Genomic DNA, 21,560 nt, shown 5'->3' with positions numbered 1-21,560 from the left:
GGTTCAAAAACCCAGGTCTTAGCTCTGTTTGAATGACTCTGTCAGTTTCTCTGGGACTATCTGTGGAGTAATGACCATGATGTCTACTGAAAGGAATGTGGTAAGGAGCTAAAGAGCTAAGGGACATAAAGGTCAGGTCTTCCACAATGTTGCTTTTTAAATCTCCCTTCCTGAAGTTCTCCTGCTTGCTGCCTGTTGGGTATGTTACCTCACTTTCTCCTGATACCACATCCAAGAGCATTTAGACAGTGCCCATTTTATTGGTGGGTACTGTTCTATCCAATTCTCCAAAATTGCCATAGTTAGATTACTGCTTTTTATACACTTGATATAAGTATTAAACAGGACCCTGCTATCCACTGTCTAAGAAGTTTTCCAGAAAGTAGCTTCAGAGAAAACATACCAAGGCCATGTTCAAAGGCAAGAGAATATAACAATTCTATTCAATCTTAATAAGCCTTTTTTTTTTTGTCTTTTTAGGGCTACACCTGTGGCATACGGAAATTCCCAGGCTAAGGGTTGAATTGGAGCTACAGCTGCTGGCCTATGCCATAGCCATAGCAACATGGGATCTGAGCCATGACTGTGACCTACACCACCGCTCATGGCAACACTGGATCCCCAACCCACTGAATGAGGCCAGGGATCAAACCAGCATCCTCATGGATACTAGTTGGGTTCATTGCCACTGTCCCACAATGGGAACTCCTTAATAAGCCATCTTCAGAAAAGGACTATTAAGTGTGGAAGAGAGACATCAGTTTTAAAGTCAGATGAACTTGATTTTAATACCAGTTCTGCCATTTTGTAGGTACATGTGATCTTGGGCAGAAGGCTTCATAACTGATCTTCAATTTCTTCAGTAAAATGCTGAAACAATCCCATTTTGCAGTGTTATTATTAAGATTAAGTCAAGGGATTAGGGAAAAAGTGAATATAAAACACCCAGTTTACTGCTCGGAACATAATCAAAACTGAATAAGTAGTAATAATTGCTATTATATAGCTAGTATATAAGCTGAAATATTTATTTCAGAGGGGTTTTTTCCCCTTACCTAGGTTGTTAGTGTAAGGTATGAAATATATGCGGGGAATCTGTGTCTTACTTCCAATACCTATCGTTCTCAGCTGTTACAAGTTTAACTTTCAAATGATCTTCATTTTTGTATAATATATATGAAAATCCCTAATTCTCCTTTCCTCTACTAAATTCAGACTTTGTAGCTTACCAAACAACCATGTCAAGTTTTCTTTATGAGGTGGTGCTTGCCAACCAGTTTCAGCAGCAACACCATCACTGTATGCAAAGTAGCATTTATTTGTCAGTTATTTGTGTAGTTTATTGTGTTTTCTCTTATTCTTTTATAAACCTGAATGGAAAAATGATAGATATGATTCTAGTGATAAGCATAGATTTAAGAAGGCAACCTGCAGAGAGCAGTAGATCTTTTACCCCGGTTTGATGTTCTATTGACTCAAACTGGTTAACTGTGCTCTCAAGTGAAGAAAATTAAGCAGCACTCTGGAATGAGTAATTGAGTTTGTGCCTAAAAGGCAAGACATAAGTAGGGATTTTATAATGTTCTAAAAGTCTGAAAGGAAGCTCCCTGATGTTGCATATGGCTACCTTTTGACCTTCATGTATTACTAGGTTTTAGCATTTTCAGTTATGTATATGTCAATAGGCAATTGCTTATATTTCTACAAAGTCTAATTGAAAATGCAAAGTTTCTTTGTTTCTTTAGGGGATTGTAACAATTCAGATGGTAATGCTGAACAGGTCAGCAAAATCAAAGTTCTGATTGGCAATTTCCCATTTTGGTTCGTAAAAATTGTAACATTTATTATTAACTAACTTTTTAATATGCCAGATTCTTCAAAGCATGAGCCCCACAAGGGAAAATATACAAAAGGGGTCTGTAAAGAAAATTATGAGAAAAGGTTGGAAACCAAATGGGTCCAACAAACATAGCTGGGCAACTTTGTAACTTGAGCTGCAGCCATTAACTGGAGCTGCAGAGATGGGTCGCCAGCGGACTGATGTTATTATGTCTCTGCAGGGACTTGGTCCCTCTGAGATTCGTTTCTTGGAGGCAGGACAGATGAGAAGACTCTCAGTTCAGTTCCCACTGAACCCTCTGCCCATGATGCCATGAATAAGATTGGTTTGCTTCAAACACATAAACCAGGAAGCAGACCCCTGTCTGGGTAGCCAATATCTCAAATTATATTTCCAATGCAGTTTGGAATCACTTTACAGCTACTCTTGATTTTCCCCCTCATCTGATGAGAGATGATGATGGTGGTTTGGGATATAGAAATGAGCAACACTGATTACAAATGCCTCTTTTTGGGTGAATACTGTATTGTTCTTCAAAGCAATGCTATCTTGACAGGCAGGACCATTTTAACCTGATTCAAGGGAAGAGACCCATCTGCTTTTTTCTCTCTGACCTTTTAGTAGGTTGATGCTGCCTGTCTTCTCTTTTAATGAATTGCAACACAGCTCTCCTATAAAAGAATCCATAAAACATGACTTAGTGCTGTAGCAAAACTATAAAAACCAAGTACTAGCACAGCTCCTGCAGATCTGTGTTGAAATTTCAGAATAAAAATAGGATTCTACAGTTTCCTTAGAGAATTGCTTTTCTCTTGATAGGGTCTCAGCCCCTGCTTCTATTTAGTCTTCATTTTAATAACATAATTAAAATGAACTAGAATGTGTTCTCCTTTAAAACATTGTAGGTAAAATGATCTCTGTTGTCTATAGATACAACAGTATTACTTTGTTTGCTATCAGATTAAAAATATTACTGACAAAATTTAAGAATCACACCAGAGTCATAGACCATGAAGGATTTAGGTTTTAAAGTTAATATGTTAGGTAAAAATTGCCAGTTGTCAAAATTACGAGTAAAAATTCATTAAATTACCCATAACACACTATGGAACCATCTTTTTATAAATCCAAACACCTAGTGTGGCAGGAAAGATTCCTGTGGAGCCCAAGAAAAGCGTTACTCAGGTTTAGTTGCCATGATGTTTAAAAGGAAAAATCTTTAAATACTAGAATTCCTTTCCACTTGGTAAGACCTTCACTCCACAAGAGGAATTAAACCGCATGAAATGAATGATCTGAAGAACCAGCAGCTTTGGGCCCCAGGGACTCTTGTGCCTGGAAAAGGATCATTGGCTGAGAAGGTGGGCAGCATTTCTCACATGATTTAACTGTTATTTTCTTTTGCTTTTTGCTAAATAGCATATAGTTAAATTTGCAGATTGCAAAAAAAAAAAAAAAAAAAAAGAAAGGACCGTTGAATGCTGGAAATTAAAACACAAATCGTGTTTTTGGGAGCTAGACCTAGCAGATTTCAAGTTAAGCATTTAGCAAATGTTTGATCATTCAAATACTTATTATGATTGAAAGCCTTTTTTTGGGGGGGGGGAACACTGAAATTAGAAAAATCCTTACTAAGACTAGGGAAGTACACTGAAGTTTTAAGGGAACAAAAAATTGGCCCTCTGTGATCTGTCTCTAAATAAAGCATTCTCTAAAGCAAAACAGTGGCTTAAACAGTCTTTCTTACTGAGGGTTAAGTTGAGTCAAGCTTCACAGGGCCAACCTGGGAATATTAGGAAGCTTGTTTTTTCCTCTGCACTGTCAGTTCTCTGTTAGAACTTCAAGTTCACACCCTTCTAGATAGGGTCTCTGGATGTGATGATGCTCAGCTCTTCTCTGCAGGCTACATGCAGTTTGCCTGGATTCATGAAATGACTGGGTATATAATTTGGGGCATAAAAATCTAAATAAATGTAAATGAGTGGTAACATCAACTCACTCTTTCAGCTTCCTCATGCATGACCTGATATTGAGCAGGCTTCTCAGAGCTGAGTAGTTCTATTTTGCATTGAAGCTGCTGGGCCCTGAAGGCTGAGGCTTGGGACCTGCCATAACGTAATAACTTTGAGTCACCGAGAGTGTTTACTCTGGGCATTTGACTCTGGGAACCAAGCACACAGAGAAGGAGGCCGAGAAATCTTGAGAAAGACATCAACCCAGGAAAAATGATGAAAGGTGGTTTCTCCCCCATTTGGGAAAAATGTTGCAGAAGAAGGTATTCCCTTAGAGGAATTCTGTCATCTTCACCTTGATGCCTCCACTGGAATAGACAGGAGTATGGGTAGTCTGTCTTTATGCACATGTCTCCATCTGCCATACCTAGCACAGTGCCTCACAAAAAGTACCTGCTTGACACACATTTAAAATTAATATGTTGAAGTTTATAGGTTATGAGTAGAGAAGGAAAGCCAGAAATGTACACAGTATTTCAACTCACCACTGCCTTCCTGCCACACTGCCATATTATATGTGCCACTGAGAACTGCCCTCCAAATGACATCTTGTTCCCCTTCCTGCTTTCTTAACTACCCCGACTATCCCATTTTCATAATGGTCTATAGCTAAACTGTGCAGCCAGCTGGCTTCTCCACCACAGTACAATGAAGTTTCACTGAACTGAAAATGTATTCAACATCACAGAATTACAGAATATAACAATTATATAGAGTTTTTTTTTTTAAACAAGTACAACTGATTTGCATTAATGTGTACAGCATAGTGATTCAGTTTTTTTTCAGGCTATATTCCATTATAATACTACAAGATATTGAAAGTAATTCCCTGTGCAATGTAGTAAATCCTTGTTGCTTATCTATTTTATGTATAGTAGTTTGTACCAGTTAATCCCATACTCCTAATTTGTCTCTTGGTAACCATAGTTTATTTTCTATTCTGTAAATCTGTTTCTGTTTTGCATATAAACTCATTTGTACTTTTTGGTTTCCATGTATAAGTGACATCATATAGTATTTGTCCTTTTTTGTCTGATTTACTTCACTAAGTATAATATTCTCTAGGTCCATTCTTGTTACTGCAAATGACAATACTTATTCTTTGTTGTGGCTGAATAAGATTCCATTTTGTATATATGTGTGGGTGTGTATATACTGAATCTTCTTAAGCCAGTCATCTGTTTAGGGGCACTTGTGTTGTTTCCACGTCTTGGCTATTATAAATAGCGCTGCTATGAACATTGGGATGCATAGATATTTTGATTTGGAGTTTTTGTTTTTTGGATATTGATTGTCAGTTGAATCATTTGCAAATATTTTCTTCCATTCCGCAGGTTATCTTTTTGCTTTGTTGATGGTTTCCTTTGCCATACAAAAGTTTTAAGTTTGATTAGGTCCTATTTGTTTATTTGTGGTTTTATTTATATGCTTTAAATTTAATTAAAAATGTGCTATTCTTAAATAACCTTTAATGTAACTGGAGATTAAAACTGTAATTCCAGATTTAAAATGTATATACACATATACTTTAAATAAATGCAGCTTTTTAGATGTTTTTCCTGAGTTGGTTCTCATGGTGAGAATGTTATCCACAAGTGTCCCACTCCCTTAGCTATAGTCAGTCCAGTCTGTCTACCTGAGAGCTTCTTGAGGCACCTGCCGAGTTTTAGGTAGGTCAGCCCCATTTCTGGTTTCCATATCACACTATACCTTCTAATCCTGTCCAACTAGACTTTGTCTACCTACACTGATGTGTGATCTTGGTTTCAGATCAGGGTATGCTCCTATTTTGCCACTGTATGGTCCTTCTCATAAATATGAGATCCTCTTTTGTTCCTATCTTTGGGTGGTTGAGTGTCCACATCCTGACATTAACTCACAGAGTGATCCCTTCCAATTGATTTGGATTTTCTTATTAGCCTTCAGTCTCCTTCTTCAAGTTTTGCTTCCTGTTTGCCTCACTGCCGTTGCCATAGAGTACCTGGCTAAGGATTTGGCTTCATTCACTGGGTAGCTGGAATTCCTGTCCTACCCTAGCTCACTGACCTCTTATGTTGAAAATTTTGCTGCCTTATAATCTTTCCAGTAACTTTAATCTACTCCATCTGATGCTGATAGGACAGCATTTGGTAGAAAAACAATCAAATAGAAAAGATTCAACTGATTACCAACTACCAAATTTGGATTAGGTCTGGTTGCAAAACTCCCCGGATGGGTTCAAAATGCTTGTCAAGTACATCAGCACTTTCTATTGTTTGGTTTCTTTCATTCAACATTGTTTGTGAGATTTATTTATGTGGCTGCATGTAGTTGTAGACTGTACATTTTCATTGCTATACAGTATTTCACTGTGTGAAAATATTACAATGTGTTTCTGTTGGCTATATATATCAGAATGGAATCACTAAATCATAGGGTATGCATATGTTCAGCTTTAGGAGATAATGCCAGTTTTCCAAAATGGTTGTACCAAATATGTCATCTACCAGCAATATATGAGAATGCCAGTTGCTCTTCATTCTCACCAGCACTTGGTATTTCCTGTTTATTGTTATGGTCACTTGGTGGATATCATTTCATTATCTTTTATTTTGATACAAGTATTGGAGTATGTGCTAAGATTTCCTGGAGTTACTTTAAACTGGTACCTATTCATGATCTAAAGCAGCTGGCTTTTACAGTGTCTTTTATGTAGCACTGAATCTCTCGGTCTATGTCTCTCCTTTTAAAAGACAAGGTGTTTCATAAATCAGGAATAAAGTTACTTTAGCCACTTTAAAGTTACTTTATTTTAGCCTTAACATTGAATTAACATGGAGACACAATGATTTGGTATTTCTTTTTAAAATTAACTCTAAAATAATAACTGGTTTTAGTCTAAACCATAGTATGAAACTTTAAAGATCACTCTGTACCAACAAATTGTTCTATAACTTCTATAATGGCCATTGACGAAAAGCAATAATAGCTGACCTTAAAATCACATCTTTGTGTACTTTTCTACCTTGAAAACCCACTTAACCACCCCACAGAATAAAAAACTACTTAATTCTGTGTGCACAGAGATCCCTGGTTCCTTGTGTAAAATCAAGGACATAAATAAGAGAACTAATTGTAGGATATATATTCACCATCTTCATGAGTCTTTCGGAACCAGGAAAAGTGATTAATCCATGTATAAATTATAGGATTATAAATTATAGTGATTAAACCATGTATAAATTATAGGATTGAATATGTAATCAATTATTAAATAGGATGCTCTAATAGTATTTGCTAAAGACTTTAATATTATTATTATTACACTATATTGTAAACTTTTGTTTAATTGTTTCTTGCCCTAGACACAAGTTTTGTGAGGATGAGGACCATACTATCTTATTTATTATTATATTCTCAGTGCTAGTATAGTGCCTGGTATATTATAGCACTTAATAAATATTTATGAGGTTAAATTAAAGGAAGACAAAGCATGATCCAGAGTAAGTAGTTAGAGAAGAATAAGATTTAGGTAGGCTGAAAGGAAAAAGGGGATTTTCTGTCAGAGAACATATACCTGCTTTATACCAGTGTTTCCTTTAAGTGTTATAATCTTACACATTTTAAAGATTTCTAAGAATTATCTCAATTCATTCCCCCAGAAAACCCTATGTTTATGGGACTCAATAAAGTAAATCAAGTTTTAAAAAGATATAGCTTTGTTCACAAACAAAATCAATAACTCTGAAGATAACAAAACAAGAAAATGAAGAGATGAGTAGAGGGATGAAGACTGCTAGCTGAGCTTTAGTCTAGAATCAGGACAAAGAAGGCTTAGATCAGGAAGCACTAGGAGTTCTGCACCTGCAGTTTACCAGGGATTATACATACTTGATTTCAAGTGGGGATCTCAAGGTGGGTTCACTGCTTGAAACCAGGAGGTGATGTAGGTCTTCTCAACTTGTCAAAGGAGGAAGAAAAAGGCTGTTGTCAGCTGATGGTTGGGATACAGTTGTGGCTTAGGGAGGCTGAAGAACACAAACTAACTTTTATAGTTATCCACTAGCTTGGATCTGGGCTCTCCCCATTATCACCATGGGGTCAGAGCATAAGCCTCTTAAATATTTATTTGGATTGTGAGTCTTGGGTGGGGGGATAACTTGAGGCAACAGCAAAACTTTTAGATAAGGGCAGAGTGAGGAGAGTGGGGTGGAAGGAAGGAGAGAAGGCAAGGAAGTCTTAAAAAATTAAGACAGATATAAAAATTTCAAAGTACAAAGAAATTCAATGCTAGACAAATGTAAAAGGGAGTATAATAACAATAACAAAAAGAAAACTAATTGATTCTTGAACAATATGCCAACTCCCTACACAGTAGAAAATTTGCATCTATCTTATAACACCTCAAAAACTTAACTACTAATAACCTACTATTGATAAGATACCTTACTAATAACACAAAGTCAATTAACACATATTTTGCATATCATAGTATTATCTACATATATTTTATGCATTCTAGACATACTTACTTTTTCTTAATTTTTTTTTTTTATATTTCTAGGTTACATACTTTGCAAGTGTTCTCAAAATGTCACAAATCTCCAAAAATGTTTCCGGTATGTTTCTATAGAAAAAAATCCACATGTAGTGGACCTGGGCAATTCAAACCTGTGAACTTCAAGGGTCAGCTGAATGGGGCATCTCAATAAGTGAACCTAAATGAAAAAATTTAAATAGATATTGAAGATTGTTTATCAATGTATTTCCAAAGACCACTATTGACTAGAGTATGCCAAGAATGCAATGATGATTCAACATCAGAAAAATATCTGAATATAGTCTATTGCACAAATAGATTAAAGGATGAAAAAAATAAAAAAATAATATTAGTAGATGCAGAAAAACACTTGATAAATTTCAACACACAATTCTGATTTTTAAAAAAGTCCATTATCCTGAGCTAATGAAACCAGAGATGTTTCCAACTGAGAAATCTTATTTATCTGCTGGCCAGTGGCCCACCCAGGAACAAAGACCTGAGCGACATGGATTTCCTATCTTGATGTTTGGGTTATATGTGGATTCTCAAATGGGAAGCAGAGCTAAAATGTCTTCTCCTTGATATCTGGACTGCCACCTTGGGCCATATGTATCCAAGGAATAAGTAGATGGACCTGGGCTACAGAAGTAGGAGACACCACGAAGCCCAAGAAAGAAGAAAACATCCCAGGTTCTCGGTAGCTCTCCATTTCTGATAAAGCTCTCCAATTTAAACTAGTGTAAATACAACTGGACTTTGTTCCTTTGTGGATTTCATTAAATATCAACATTCTTACAATTATCTCCTCCCACTCCCTTCAACCTCGAGCTTCTTTCGTTGTCTAAAAAACTGTTTGCGAGGAGTTTCCGTGGTGGTGCAGTGGAAATGAATCTGACTAGTATCCATGAGGATGTGTGTTTGACCCTGGCCTTGCTTAGTGGGTTAAGGATCCGGCATTGCTGTGAGCTGTGGGTAAGGTCGTAGTCGCAGCTTGGATCCACATTGCTGTAGCTGTGGTGTAGGCCGGCAGCTGCAGCTCCGATTTGACCCCTAGCCTGGGAACTTCCATATGCCATGGGCACAGCCCTAAAAAGCAAAAAAAAGAAGAAAAACCAAAACCTGTTTGGAAAAAAATATAGTGATAGAATCTTTAAGTCCATAATCATCCTAAAGGTGGAGATATATTTTAATGGTAAGGGAGGTAGAAAGTGGTTTTTGAAGACTTAGGAGCTAGTTTCTGATCTTTGGCAAAACTCTAAAATAGACTTTAATAACTTGTGACTTCGGGAAAAACCAACTTGTAAATATTCACAGTCATACCTAAGGTCTTCTTTCCACTCCTGCCCTGGCCCCCTTACACTGCTATCTAAAGAAGAAAGACCCGTGTTGTACTGGAGATGGATTTTGCAAGTTTGCAAAAGGCAATTGTTAGATTTTCAGGAATTTTTGAGCTGATTTTTAAACATAGACATTCTAAAAATATTGAATTATATAAACTTACAATGAAATAACTTGTGTTAAAGACAAAGTAAACAAATACTCAAAGCTCATCACCTCCTATTGGTTTTATGACATTTTGTTATTATCTGTGCTTCTGTGGTTATTTGTATCTATTGTGCTTGTATGGTGGAAATACCATATAAAGGTATTACACATCCCTTCTTAATTCCACATTCAGTGATGTCACGTTGGTTTGAAATCAGCCATGGTAGGACTATCTACTCCAAAGAAACCAACAAGTACTACACATCAATTATTGTGTTGTTGATTGTCTAGATTTAAGAAAGTGATGTAGAAAATGTTAAAAAGCAGATAAAACAAAAGTGAGTGTTGTATTTACAGTTGTCATATTGCGAATAATACAGAAACTTGGGGAAATATTCTACAGTATGCCAAAACTCTTATTTAATTTAGTAAAGAAGGTGCTTGTGTTATTGATGAATGAGTGGGTCTGTGACATGCATCTTTGTTGTTTCACTTTTGTCTTACTAAGTAACATAAATAAAATATCAACCACATTTATAAAATTACATTTATTCAACAATTACAGCCAGATGTTGGCTATAGGTATAAAAATTCAACAAAAGTCTGAAACCATTCTGTGAGAATCAGTTGGCTATATGGAATTTACCATAAAAAGTATTGAGTATTTTATTATTGTTTGTAAATTGTGTGCTACACATCCATTATGTCAGTAAGATTTATAATAAGTATATATGTAATTGACCTGGAAAAGTCACATTGAAATTACACAAGAAATGGAAATGTTGGAAGAGAAAATAATAGACTAGTAGCTTATTAACCCTAAAAAAATGGGCATGATTAGGAGAGAACAAGTAAGTGAGGGAAAAAGCAACATATCCTAGGATCTGGTTATATAAGCAGTAAGGAAAGAGGCAAGAGTTTTGAGCTGCCAATGTAAGGAATTTGGTTAAAGATGACCTTTAGAGTATTTTGTCTTGGAACATAATGTAATTCCTCTTTGAAGGAATTTAGTAAATTTTTACATTGTTTTCATCTTTTTAGATGTTTTTGTTTCTTTTGAGTGCACAGTTAAACTTCAATGGGCATGATGAAGCCCTTGATTTTGGTCGCGCAGCATTTTGATTATATAATTATTATTTAGAGTTAATATGAGTTCACTATGAACAAATTATGCCAAATTTGCTTTTGTTCCTCTTAGGATAGGGTAGTTATGCTAGCATATCCTGAGGATAACAACGAAAGAAACAACAACACAACGAGAACTGCTCTTAAGTATTATTTTGATATTATTGGTAGCTGTTCTATATGCTTACCCATGGATTAGCTCACCTAATTTTCACAACAACCAAATGAGGCAGATATAAATAATTTAATATCATCACTTTGCAAATTAGAAGCTAGACCCAGAGAGGTGGAGAAACGTGCTCCAAAACACATAAGCTAGCAAAGTACAGTGAGATTAGAAATCAGGCAACCTAGCCCTGGTTAGGGTGACACCATAATGCTATAAGAGCACCAAGCATTAGCAATGCAGTGTAAAATTCATCTTGTTCTTGGTTTGTAAAGGGCATCGCTATCAATCTAAAGATGGCTCTCTGTCAGGGCATTTGAAAGCTGCCTGTATTTGATTTTATTGACTGATTTCATAAAAGCATTTATCAAGCATCTGGTTGTTTAATAGAATGTCACAGGAGAGAGCAAGATGAATAAAACATGATTCCACATTTGAGAAGCTTAAAATCCAGATATTCACTGTTTTTGTCGATCTCTTGAATGAAGTCAAGAGGCAAATATGTCCCAAAGCTGGGACAGAATTTAAAATAATTTAAATTCAAAAAGCTCCAGACAATTTCCACTAATATTCTGAAATGCATCAGTGTCACTGGGATAAATGTAAGAGTTTGCATCTTCAAAACCAAGTGCATAGATACAGGACTGGAAAAAAAAAAAAACCTGCTTTCATAGCAGCTTCTGTATAACATAACTAGAGGGTTTAGGATTAACTTTAGGACTAAAGTGCTATTAAAACTTGTGATGTGTTCTTAGGTTATAGTAATAAAAATAACATGTCCAGAATAAGAGCTTTTTCCTTTTTTCTTGGAGCTCTACAATGTTAGCCATCTTGGCAATATTCTTTTTCATTCAGGCTGTAACATTTTAAGAGAGACATTGAAAAATGTGACTGGGACAAATGGAAAAGGGTGACTAAACCAAGTCATATGAAGAATGGCTGAAGGAACTGAGGATATTTAGCCTGGACAAGGAAGACTCAGAGAGTATAGGGGATCAGATTCCAAAATATTTGCAGGGTTGTCATGCTAAAGAAGGAGCGAACTTCTGAGCTGCTCCAGAAAGCAAAACTAGCACAAACCACCTGAAGGTTATCTCCGGTTAGCAAGAGAAAGTTGGAAGTGTTGAGCTATTACAAAATGGATTGGGCATCCATGGGCTAGAGAGAGGGCTTAGAGAGGGTGTTCTGAAGAAGATGGCTTGGAATATGCTGTTGAACTGCATCATGTTGAAAGCATCTTCCAAAATTAAAAACCCATGATTCATAATGGCATAACACAAACAATCCCCTAAATTGTTAGGACACACACAGGGAGACCATATATTCCCCAAACATGTGAAAATTACACAGTTAACCTATGAGTAGCAATTATCTTTATATGCTTTCTAGAAACAAAAGAAGTGATGACATTTAGATCATGAAAAGAGAAGAAATGACCTGTGAAATTGCTTTGGTGCACAGAAAGCCCAAGAACTACGGGCATAAGCCCTAGGATATCTACTCCATGGAGAACAGGGGGCTCTTTTGATATAAAGCAGTGGACAGAGAAGGAGAACAAGGTACACACTGGGTGCAACTTGAAATCCTTCAGTACAGCACCTGGCAGTCGTTAAAAAAGCAAACGTAAGTCAGCAAAGCCTTTCCAGAAGTGATGAATAGAAAGAGACCAAATTATTCTCATTTAGATAAAAATCTATATCCACATGGGCTGCCTCGGCTATGTGAGCCACAGAGCTCCCTCTGCAAAGAGACAAGGGCAAAAATTCTGACACGTGGTCCTTCATGTAATTTACACAAACCAAGTTAATGTAATTGGCAAGTAGACACCTAAAAATGGAATATTTAAAGAGAATCCCATCAAGGCCAGAAGAGGCATAAGGGAGCTGGTAGAAGAGACTGCTTTAGGCTTGTTGAATACAGGAAGAAAAAAGAAGAGATTGAGACTGCAATCCAGACAAAGCTCAGTGGAGAGGCAAGAAGAGCTAAGGGAACAGACCTTTGCCTAGCTGATGAAAACCCCAGATAAAATCCCAACCACACCATGCAATTTATTAAAAATTGTTTCTTCTCCACTAACCAACCAGCTTCCAAGAGTCTCAAGCATTCTTTCTGACTTATTTCATTAGCATTTCCTTCTTTTTCTGGAGTGGTCAGAGCCCCAGGGACTCTCTCTCTCTCTCTACACCCCCTTGCCCCCAGCCAGTGGGGCATTGAATGAGAGCCAGAGTGTTGTCTGTGTAAAGAGAAATTGCAAAACCACAAATTGCAGAAAATCGTTACTGCCAGAAAGCAAAAGGAACACACAATATCACCAGGCCTCTTAAAAAGCAATTGCGCATTTTACAGGCCTCTGGATAATTCAGGTTTGTTTGGCAACTTTCTCACCCACACCACCCAGAAGACAGTCCTCTTCCACCAGAGGTGGTGGTCCCAAAGAACAGATGTAGTTGAAAAGAAACAAAAAAAGTGGGTGCAAGTCTTCTCAGGGACATGATCTGGCCCACTGAGGCTCTTCTTCTTCTACTGTGTAGGATTGATGGTAAGGCCCCAAGTTTGCACCCAGAGTCCCAGGGACCCCCACTAAAACAGAGAGCCCCCAATAATCTAGTATGAGTCCCACAAAGATAGAAAACATTTTTAGATAGTAAAATCTTTTTAGAACATTATGCTATTATCACAGCCACCCTTTGATGGAGGCAGGATCGTGTTTTTCTTCTCACTGCACCAACCATAATAAAGATACTTGGAAATGATGGGTACCCAAAATTCTCAAAGTCATACATTTTTTTGTCTTTTTAGGGCAGCACCCACGGCACACGGAAGTCCTCAGGCAGTGGTCCAATCAGAGCTGTAGCCTCTGGCCTACGCCAAAGCCACAGCAATTTGGGATCCAAGCGAAGTATGAGACCTATACTACAGCTCGCTGTAACGCTGGATCCTTAACCCAATGAGCAAGGCCAGTGATCGAACCTGCATCCTCATGGATACCAGTTGGGTTCGTTAACTGCTGAGCGCTGACAGGAACCCCAAAATCCTACAACTTCTGAGGGAGTAATGTGTGGGATTTAGACGTGCACCTTCTGATTTTTACTCCTGAGTTCTTTCCATCATTTGCCCTTTTTCTCCAAGGAGCATCTTTCAAACTGTCTTCTGTTTTATGGGGTGCATACACATTTCCAGGAACTTTACTTGGAGAGCCTCCTGCCACTCTCTGGGGTTGGAGTCCTTGTGTGAATGGAGCACTGATTAGGTAATTCTCCATTTATATTGATTGTATAATACAATTATCATTAGGACACAAGGCCAACTCCAGAGGTGCCCACTGAGTCTGGCTGCCGAAAAGAACCTCAGTCACAATAGCCTGATGATTTTAACGCGTTTCCATGGCTCCACAGGTCAGACCAACTTTGTGCCTGCAGCTCAGAGATTATGTGGAGAGACGTGTACATGTATTTTGTTTGGACGATGTAAAATTCTTGGGCAAGTTTACTAAGAAGATTTACTAATAAAATAGGTCACCAAGCACTACGCCTGTCCTTGAGAAAAAAAAATCATAAAAATAAAATGATAACAATTTGCCCTGAGGTGAAATAACTAGCCCCCCCCCACCCCCATCAATCTGGGAGGGAAAAGGTGCTTTCAACTGAAATTTTGATCCAGAGATCTTGAGGTAATTGTCAGATATATGTGTTTATAGTTGCATATTTACATTTAATGACTTTAAATGCTATCTTCCATTGCCCGTCATCTAATTTTCACTGTACATATATACCAACCATTTTTTTTTTAGTATTTAACATTAAATTATTTTAAAAAGTTGTGTAAACCTAAATAGGCAGAGACAGTATAACAAAGAGCTACCAAATATGAATATGCAGAAGAGGGAATGCAGGTGGTCAAGTGATCTATGCTCAAAAGAAGAGAATACCGTCAAAAGTTAACATTTGTGCAAATAAAATAGTCATGATGGCACATGAAAAGGGAGGCCGCTCATAAAATCTAACATGGCTTTATTGGTAAAAGCTGCTTGAAACATTAAAGACATGCAGGTGTCTTGATAACGCAATAAAGACCGAAGCAATATAATACAGAGCTTGACATGTTACAAAACCCCAGTGAACGCATAATGCTTAAACATAACAGTTAAATGATTTTAAGGGTGATGTTTCTTATGCCGATGTTTGACTATTTGGGGAATAGCAGTGGGATCAATTTATTCTAAAGAATGATGGAAAAGTATCAGCCAAGGAAGTCAGTAAAAACAAAGTTTTTCTCACAGTTCAGCTGAACACATCATTTTATGAGGGACTGAATGATTCAAAAGAGAATTGATTAGAACATATATACATAGTTCAAGTAAGACCTCTGATTCTCTTGGGTCCACGAATATCTAACTAAATGCTTCAGTGACTGCAGTGTGTTCTCCACCCGAACAGCTGTGTGAATCAGGAGCTCGGAGTTGATGAACCCTCCTTGGTTCACCTGGATCCCCTTCTACCTTATGGTTGTTGACGTCCTACTTACTTATCCGTAGGGACAAGACATTCACTGCCATTTACCCTGCTCTTGAATAGCTAGAGTCTTTATGTCGAATCCACATTTATCCTCTGTCTTTTGGACTCATGTATTAGCAAATTATTCCAGAGACACATGGAAGTTTCATATTTCCTGGTTAAAATCATTATATATGTTTTATTTAAAAAGAGAGAAAAAAAAAAAAGGAGTTCCCAGCGTGGTGCAGGGGAAATGAATCTGACTAGGAACCATGAGGTTGAGGGTTCGATCCCTGGCCTTATTCAGTGGGTTAAGGATCTGGCATTGTCATGAGCTGTGATGTAGGTCGCAGATGGGGCTTGGATCTGGGCTTGCTGGGGCTCTGGCGTAGGCCAGCAGCAACAGCTCCAATTAGACCCCTAGCCTGGGAACCTCCGTATGCCCCAGTAGTGGCCCTCGAAAGACAAAAGGCCATAAATAAATAGATAAATAAATAAAAGAAAAAAAAATCACATCCCAGTTCCCAGAGGCGTAACTCTAAAATACTCAGAACTCACCGTTTGGACTAGGTGTAATTTTATTTGGTCTTTTAGAGCAGAGGGAGTCGGTAATTTGGGTAGGGACACTGGGAAGACCAAGAGTAAAGAAACATCACACACGGGAGATTCATTCCAGAAAGAACACTGGTTTATGGAGTGGCTGTAATGCAGCACACACAGGAAGGGATTATTAAGATAATTACAATATTGTTAAATGTCAAACAGTCTGTGGCTGTGAGGAACCACTGGGCACAGAGTGAAAAAGTAGTCATTTGAGCAAACTTGAATATTCAAAAGTTTGCTGTCACACTATCATAACATCTAAAAGAATGTTGCCTAATTTTTTCCTCCTTACTTTTTTGAACTTTTTAGGTGCAACCTACTCACAACCAACAATCAGGTGCAATCTGCTTCCCAAACAGTTTATAAAATGCTCCATGATGTTATACAAATCAAGAGTGTGAAATGCAAAATTCAAAATATGGCTACATTTGTTGATCCAGACTTTAAAAATGCAGCAATGTGAGATGGGAGCCTTAAAGATTAGGAGGTTTTAGAAATTATAGCTGAGAAGTAGATACCATTTCAAGGAGGAAATATACTTACATTTTGCTGCAAGCGAAATGCCTATCTTTAAAGGGTAGCCTCTGAAAAAAAGAGAAAAAAAAAAGTGTGTTAAAAAAAGGTACAATAATCAATTCCAGGTGGAAAAGGCACTAAATTGGCTTCCAAAGTGTGGCCACTGATTGAAAAAAAAGAAGCAGCCAAGAGATGAAAACATTTTGATTGGGAATCTCTTCTTGGAGGTCCAAAGAAAATGTGTTAAGTCAGCTGTGCAATCTCATCGCACAGCTCAGCTCCCTGCCCCTGAACTCTTGAATTTTGAGATCACTTGAAGCTCACATTGTCTTCCAATCTGTCCAGTGAGAGGGAATATGAGGAATCTAGCTACAGATGCCCATGACTCAGGCTCATCAGCCTCTTGCTTCTGGTTCATGCTGACAATGTACCTTGTTCTCGAAGGCTCAGTTTTGACACTTTGTTCCACTGTCAGACTCCTCCTAAAAATTATGATTTTCTCAATTCACGCTTATTGGGATAAGTGGACAAGTTTTCTTTTCCAAGAAATAAAAAGCTTTTCTGGTGAGTATAGGCAGGGGGATTGAAATCAATGCCAAGGTTTTCTTTATTCAAGATGGCAGTGGAAGGAGAGGAACAAGTAGATTGTGCCTATGCTTGGAAAGAGTTTGCCAATTGTGCAGGCAATTTGTTCAGTGTGGCAGCACACCAGACAATTCAGCTTGCTTCCAAGTCTACTTTTTTTCTGGGAATCTACTGTGGTTATATCCAAAGGGGTATTTTTCAGTGTAGTAGATTTAATTGGGGATGGCAGGTAAGTCCCCATGATTGATATGAACTATTTGCATTCTGAAATGCAAATAGTTTCATGTCATCTCCCACACTGAGCACTGAAGTCATGATGCCCTCAGACCGACTAAAAGATCTTGCCACACCACCCACATGGATCTGGATAGATCTTTCCCTCCGGTGAACAACATTTTCCCAAGCTCTGCCATTTTTAGTAATAGTGTGACTTTGGCACATTGAGCCAATGCTCTGGGATTGAAAGAAACAATAATAGTGGCTATTTCAAAGAATTGTTGTAAAGGTTAAATATGATAATAGAAGTAAACTAGTACTATAAGCCTGGCCCATAGTGGGGACTCAGTAAGTGCTACCTGGTATTGTTAACATTATTGTTATTATCGTCATCATCGAAGGCCAATTTGGAAAGCCAAATGAAGAAGGTATGATAAGTCTGTGAAATTGGATTTAGGAAGGTAGCTACAGAGAGAGTTTTGCTTGGGTAAGATACCTCCACTCTTGGCAGTCAAAACTGCACCATTTTCCGCAAATGTCTCTCCCAGATGGCCTTCACTGAATCTTCATTCCTCCCACTGCTGAGTATGATGTGAATAAGATCCAAATTCACATTGGAAAATCCCTAAATATTTTAGTAACTCACCTAATACCTCATCTACAATCATGAAGATGGTTGGGGATTGGGTTTCTAGATTGATAAAGGGATACGTTATTGACCTGCTGGGTCCAGGAAGAACAGGGATAATTCTTGCAGAGCTTTTACAAGGTATGTGCACAATGCACTTTAATGAGCTGAATTTTTTAGCGGGATCCTATGGTATGACCCAGCAAGATGTCATACGTGTCACTGACTGGAAGGAGTCAGGATCACTCCTCTGACCACCCCCAACATACATTCCCTTCCCAGCTCTTGCCCCTCCAAATGAAAGAGCGTACTGAAAATTCCTCTGAAATTGTGAACCCTTCATCTCCTTTGAGGAACTTGTTGCTAGGAAACAGATTTAGAACGTTCTCGCCTACTGAGAAAAGTTTTTACTACTGCCTCAGATAACAGGTTCTTCCTTAGCTACAAAAATATTAACAAAGAAAACTGTCTGTTACTTTGGGGATTCACTGGATAAGAGCTCTTTTTTGGGGGGCAGTAATTTCACAGCAATACCATTGATTACTTTGAAAACTATTCAGAGCCATCCCTAAGATGACATTATGTAGCTACCTAAGGCAGTGGTACCAATCATTTTTCTTGGGGTACGAAATAAATAAAGCTATTAAGAACATTCTGGCGGTGAGGTTTTATAGACTATTCAAAACCGTAAAAACTCGCCTTTGCTTTTCTGAGCTTATTTGTACATTAGAAAAAGAAAACCCAAGATCTTAAAGGAGAAAGAGAGCCTTTATAACTAATAAATAACTCATTTGCCAAGTGTTTCTTCAGTGCCTGGTACGTGCAGAACCCTGTGCTAGGTGCTAATAATACATTCCCTGCCCTCGTGGTAATGTTTCCCTGTTTGGAGCGGCAACTATACATTTTGAAGGGATCATGTGATGATATAATGCAAGATAACAAGGTGGTCAGTGAGGACGGAAAGTGTGTCTTTGATGATCCAATCTAGAAAGAAAAATCAGGGAAGTCTAACTGGGGAAGTGTTGTGATTATGTCTGAAGAAAAATTCAACTTTAATAATAATGACAGCTAACATTGCTGAATGCTTAATGTTTCAGGGACTGTCCTAAGTATCTTTACGTGCACTGATTCACTTATTACTCATAATGCCTAGAGAGGAATTATTCTTACCCCAGGGTAGAGTTAAGAATGCAAATGGGGAGAGTGGATCACACCAGACAGAGGGACATCATCAAGGGCAGAGGCCCTGGGCAAGAGGAACTGGCTCCTTTCAGACTCAAGAGACCAAACTAGCATTTGCCTTATTCTGCATGCATTTCAGCAAAGTCCATTCTTCAGCGGGAAGTGAGAGTCTTTGGAAATCATGGATGGAGCTCTTCTGATATCAAACCTGGATTACTTTAGTTATGGAAGCCTAGCGTCTGCTTCCACCCTGGGAAGATGCAAGGCACACCTTGGCTTTATGCCTATACCACTCCACCTAGTATCCCAAGGCACATTCAGCATGCAAGGCCAGCAAGTTTCCATCCTCAGGTTATGGGAGCACTTGAGCCTGATCCAGGTGCCAGTCACATGGAGTGGACCTTATCCAAACACTTGGATCCTATCTTTTGTTTCCTTGTTAGAAACCCAGTCTCCTATGCTCTGATGATCACTGAGATCTGTTAAAAAAACTAACCATCCTGGAGCAACTGATCTCTAGGCAAAAGTGACCCCCAACCAAAGGATTCTCTGCACCACTCATATCTCTCAACTTCTCACCCTGGTTCCTGTGGCTGATACCATCTGGTTATAATCTGTAACCTACAATTAACACTCACTAAAAAAACAGAAAACTTAGTAATTTTGAAATGTTCTGTGCTGATTGAAATATTTGGCTTAAGTTATCTGCTGTTTACAATTTTTATGACATGCAAAAAAATTGCATTGATGCAAGTATAATTGTTTGCATCTCCTATATACCTCTCCTTCTTCATAATACACAATAAGCTAGTTTCCATATGTCCAAGAATATAAGTTTCAAGATGAAGTGTCTCCCACTTTCTTATTCTGAATATGGAATTAATTCTTTTTTGCATAATTTTAATTATTTGCTTATTACTATGGTAGAGATACTTATTCTCTAGTCCACATATTCTCAGGAGTGCTGGGAACAAATAATCTTAAATTACCTGGGGAATTAAGAAAACCAATTCAGGCTCTATATAAGGTGGAATATGCCCATTATTGGGTAACCATAACGATGATAATAATCTGTGAAAGGTGGATCCCCTTCACTTCAACTGTTCTTTATGTGCTGCCATTGTAGAGAGATGGAGGGCCTCTGCCCACGGCTCCCACTCTGAAGGCAGATGCAATGGTATCAGAGGGCCAGGAGTTCAGTCTCTGTTCTTCCACTGACCTCCAGGGTGACCTCTAGCCAGTTATTTAACCTCATGTTTTTTAATGCTCATGAAAGCACACATACATACATAAACTTTTATGTATCTCGATGCCGATGTCTATAAAATGGAAATAACAGTAGCGCCTGCACCTCTTCTAATGTTGTTGTGCTTTTCAAGGTAACTTGGCAGAGACCTCGTCCATTCAAGTGCTTAACGTATGATAGTTATCACTGTCTTTATTGAGCCCAAACTGAAAAATTACGGTATAAAGAATTGCATTTCCACTGGGATCAAAATGTTCCTTAAATGGCTACAAACTACGGCATCTTCAACTTCTTTTGTCTTTGCCTTTGGGTCTTGATTTGAGCCAAAGTGGGCTTTTCTTTAAAAGGTCATAGTTGATTGGGCTTTTCGTGATTGTTACTAATTTTGCTAAAAATAGCTCTTTAGGTTTTTTGCTGCTAGGGTTTAAAAACATTTACAAATTTCCAATTGCTTCTCTTATAGTATTGGAATTGCACTGTTTTTTCTCCCTCCCCTCTTCCTGACACTTTGGCTTTGCTGGAAACTCAGTGAACCCTTCCATTGCCTTACCATATGTACTTATACATGGCTTTGATTTCTTTCTAGCTTTTAAATGGCAAATAATTTAAGTAAGCAATTTTCATTACAGAAAATCTGGAAAATAAAAAGGAGCACTAAAATGAAGTAAAAGAGTTTACAACCTCACAGACTTATCTTGAAGTATATAAAGAAGTGAACGTCTTGCCCATATTCCAGCTTCATTTTCCAGAAGTAATACTGTCAATAATATGTGAGGATGTCATTCCAATTGTTTTTTATGCGTATAAAAGAAAATATTCATACACAAACCTTTATACATATACACATACACCATGAAAATTTTTTCAACAAAACAAAGTCATGCTACATAATTCTCTGTAATGGGCTTTTACGCTCTTGATAGCATTTTTGTGGACTTATA

At 37.8% G+C, this 21,560-nt stretch overlaps 1 protein-coding gene across 1 annotated transcript in view; it reads right to left on the bottom strand.

Moving 5' to 3' along the window:
• Positions 1-21,560, bottom strand: part of LOC125113853 (ankyrin repeat and fibronectin type-III domain-containing protein 1-like) — a 247,248-nt gene that overhangs the window by 125,298 nt on the left and 100,390 nt on the right. The window contains exon 2 of the mRNA XM_047756798.1: positions 16,790-16,830. The gene's annotated coding sequence lies outside the window, so the exon portion shown is untranslated. The remainder of the gene's footprint in view (positions 1-16,789; positions 16,831-21,560) is intronic.

The sequence above is a fragment of the Phacochoerus africanus genome, chromosome 14 (genome assembly GCF_016906955.1).
Source record: "Phacochoerus africanus isolate WHEZ1 chromosome 14, ROS_Pafr_v1, whole genome shotgun sequence".
In the NCBI taxonomy this organism is placed as follows: Eukaryota; Metazoa; Chordata; class Mammalia; order Artiodactyla; family Suidae; genus Phacochoerus; species Phacochoerus africanus.
The sequence above is the reverse complement of the archived record's forward strand: the minus strand, read 5'-3'. Positions and strand labels throughout refer to the sequence as shown.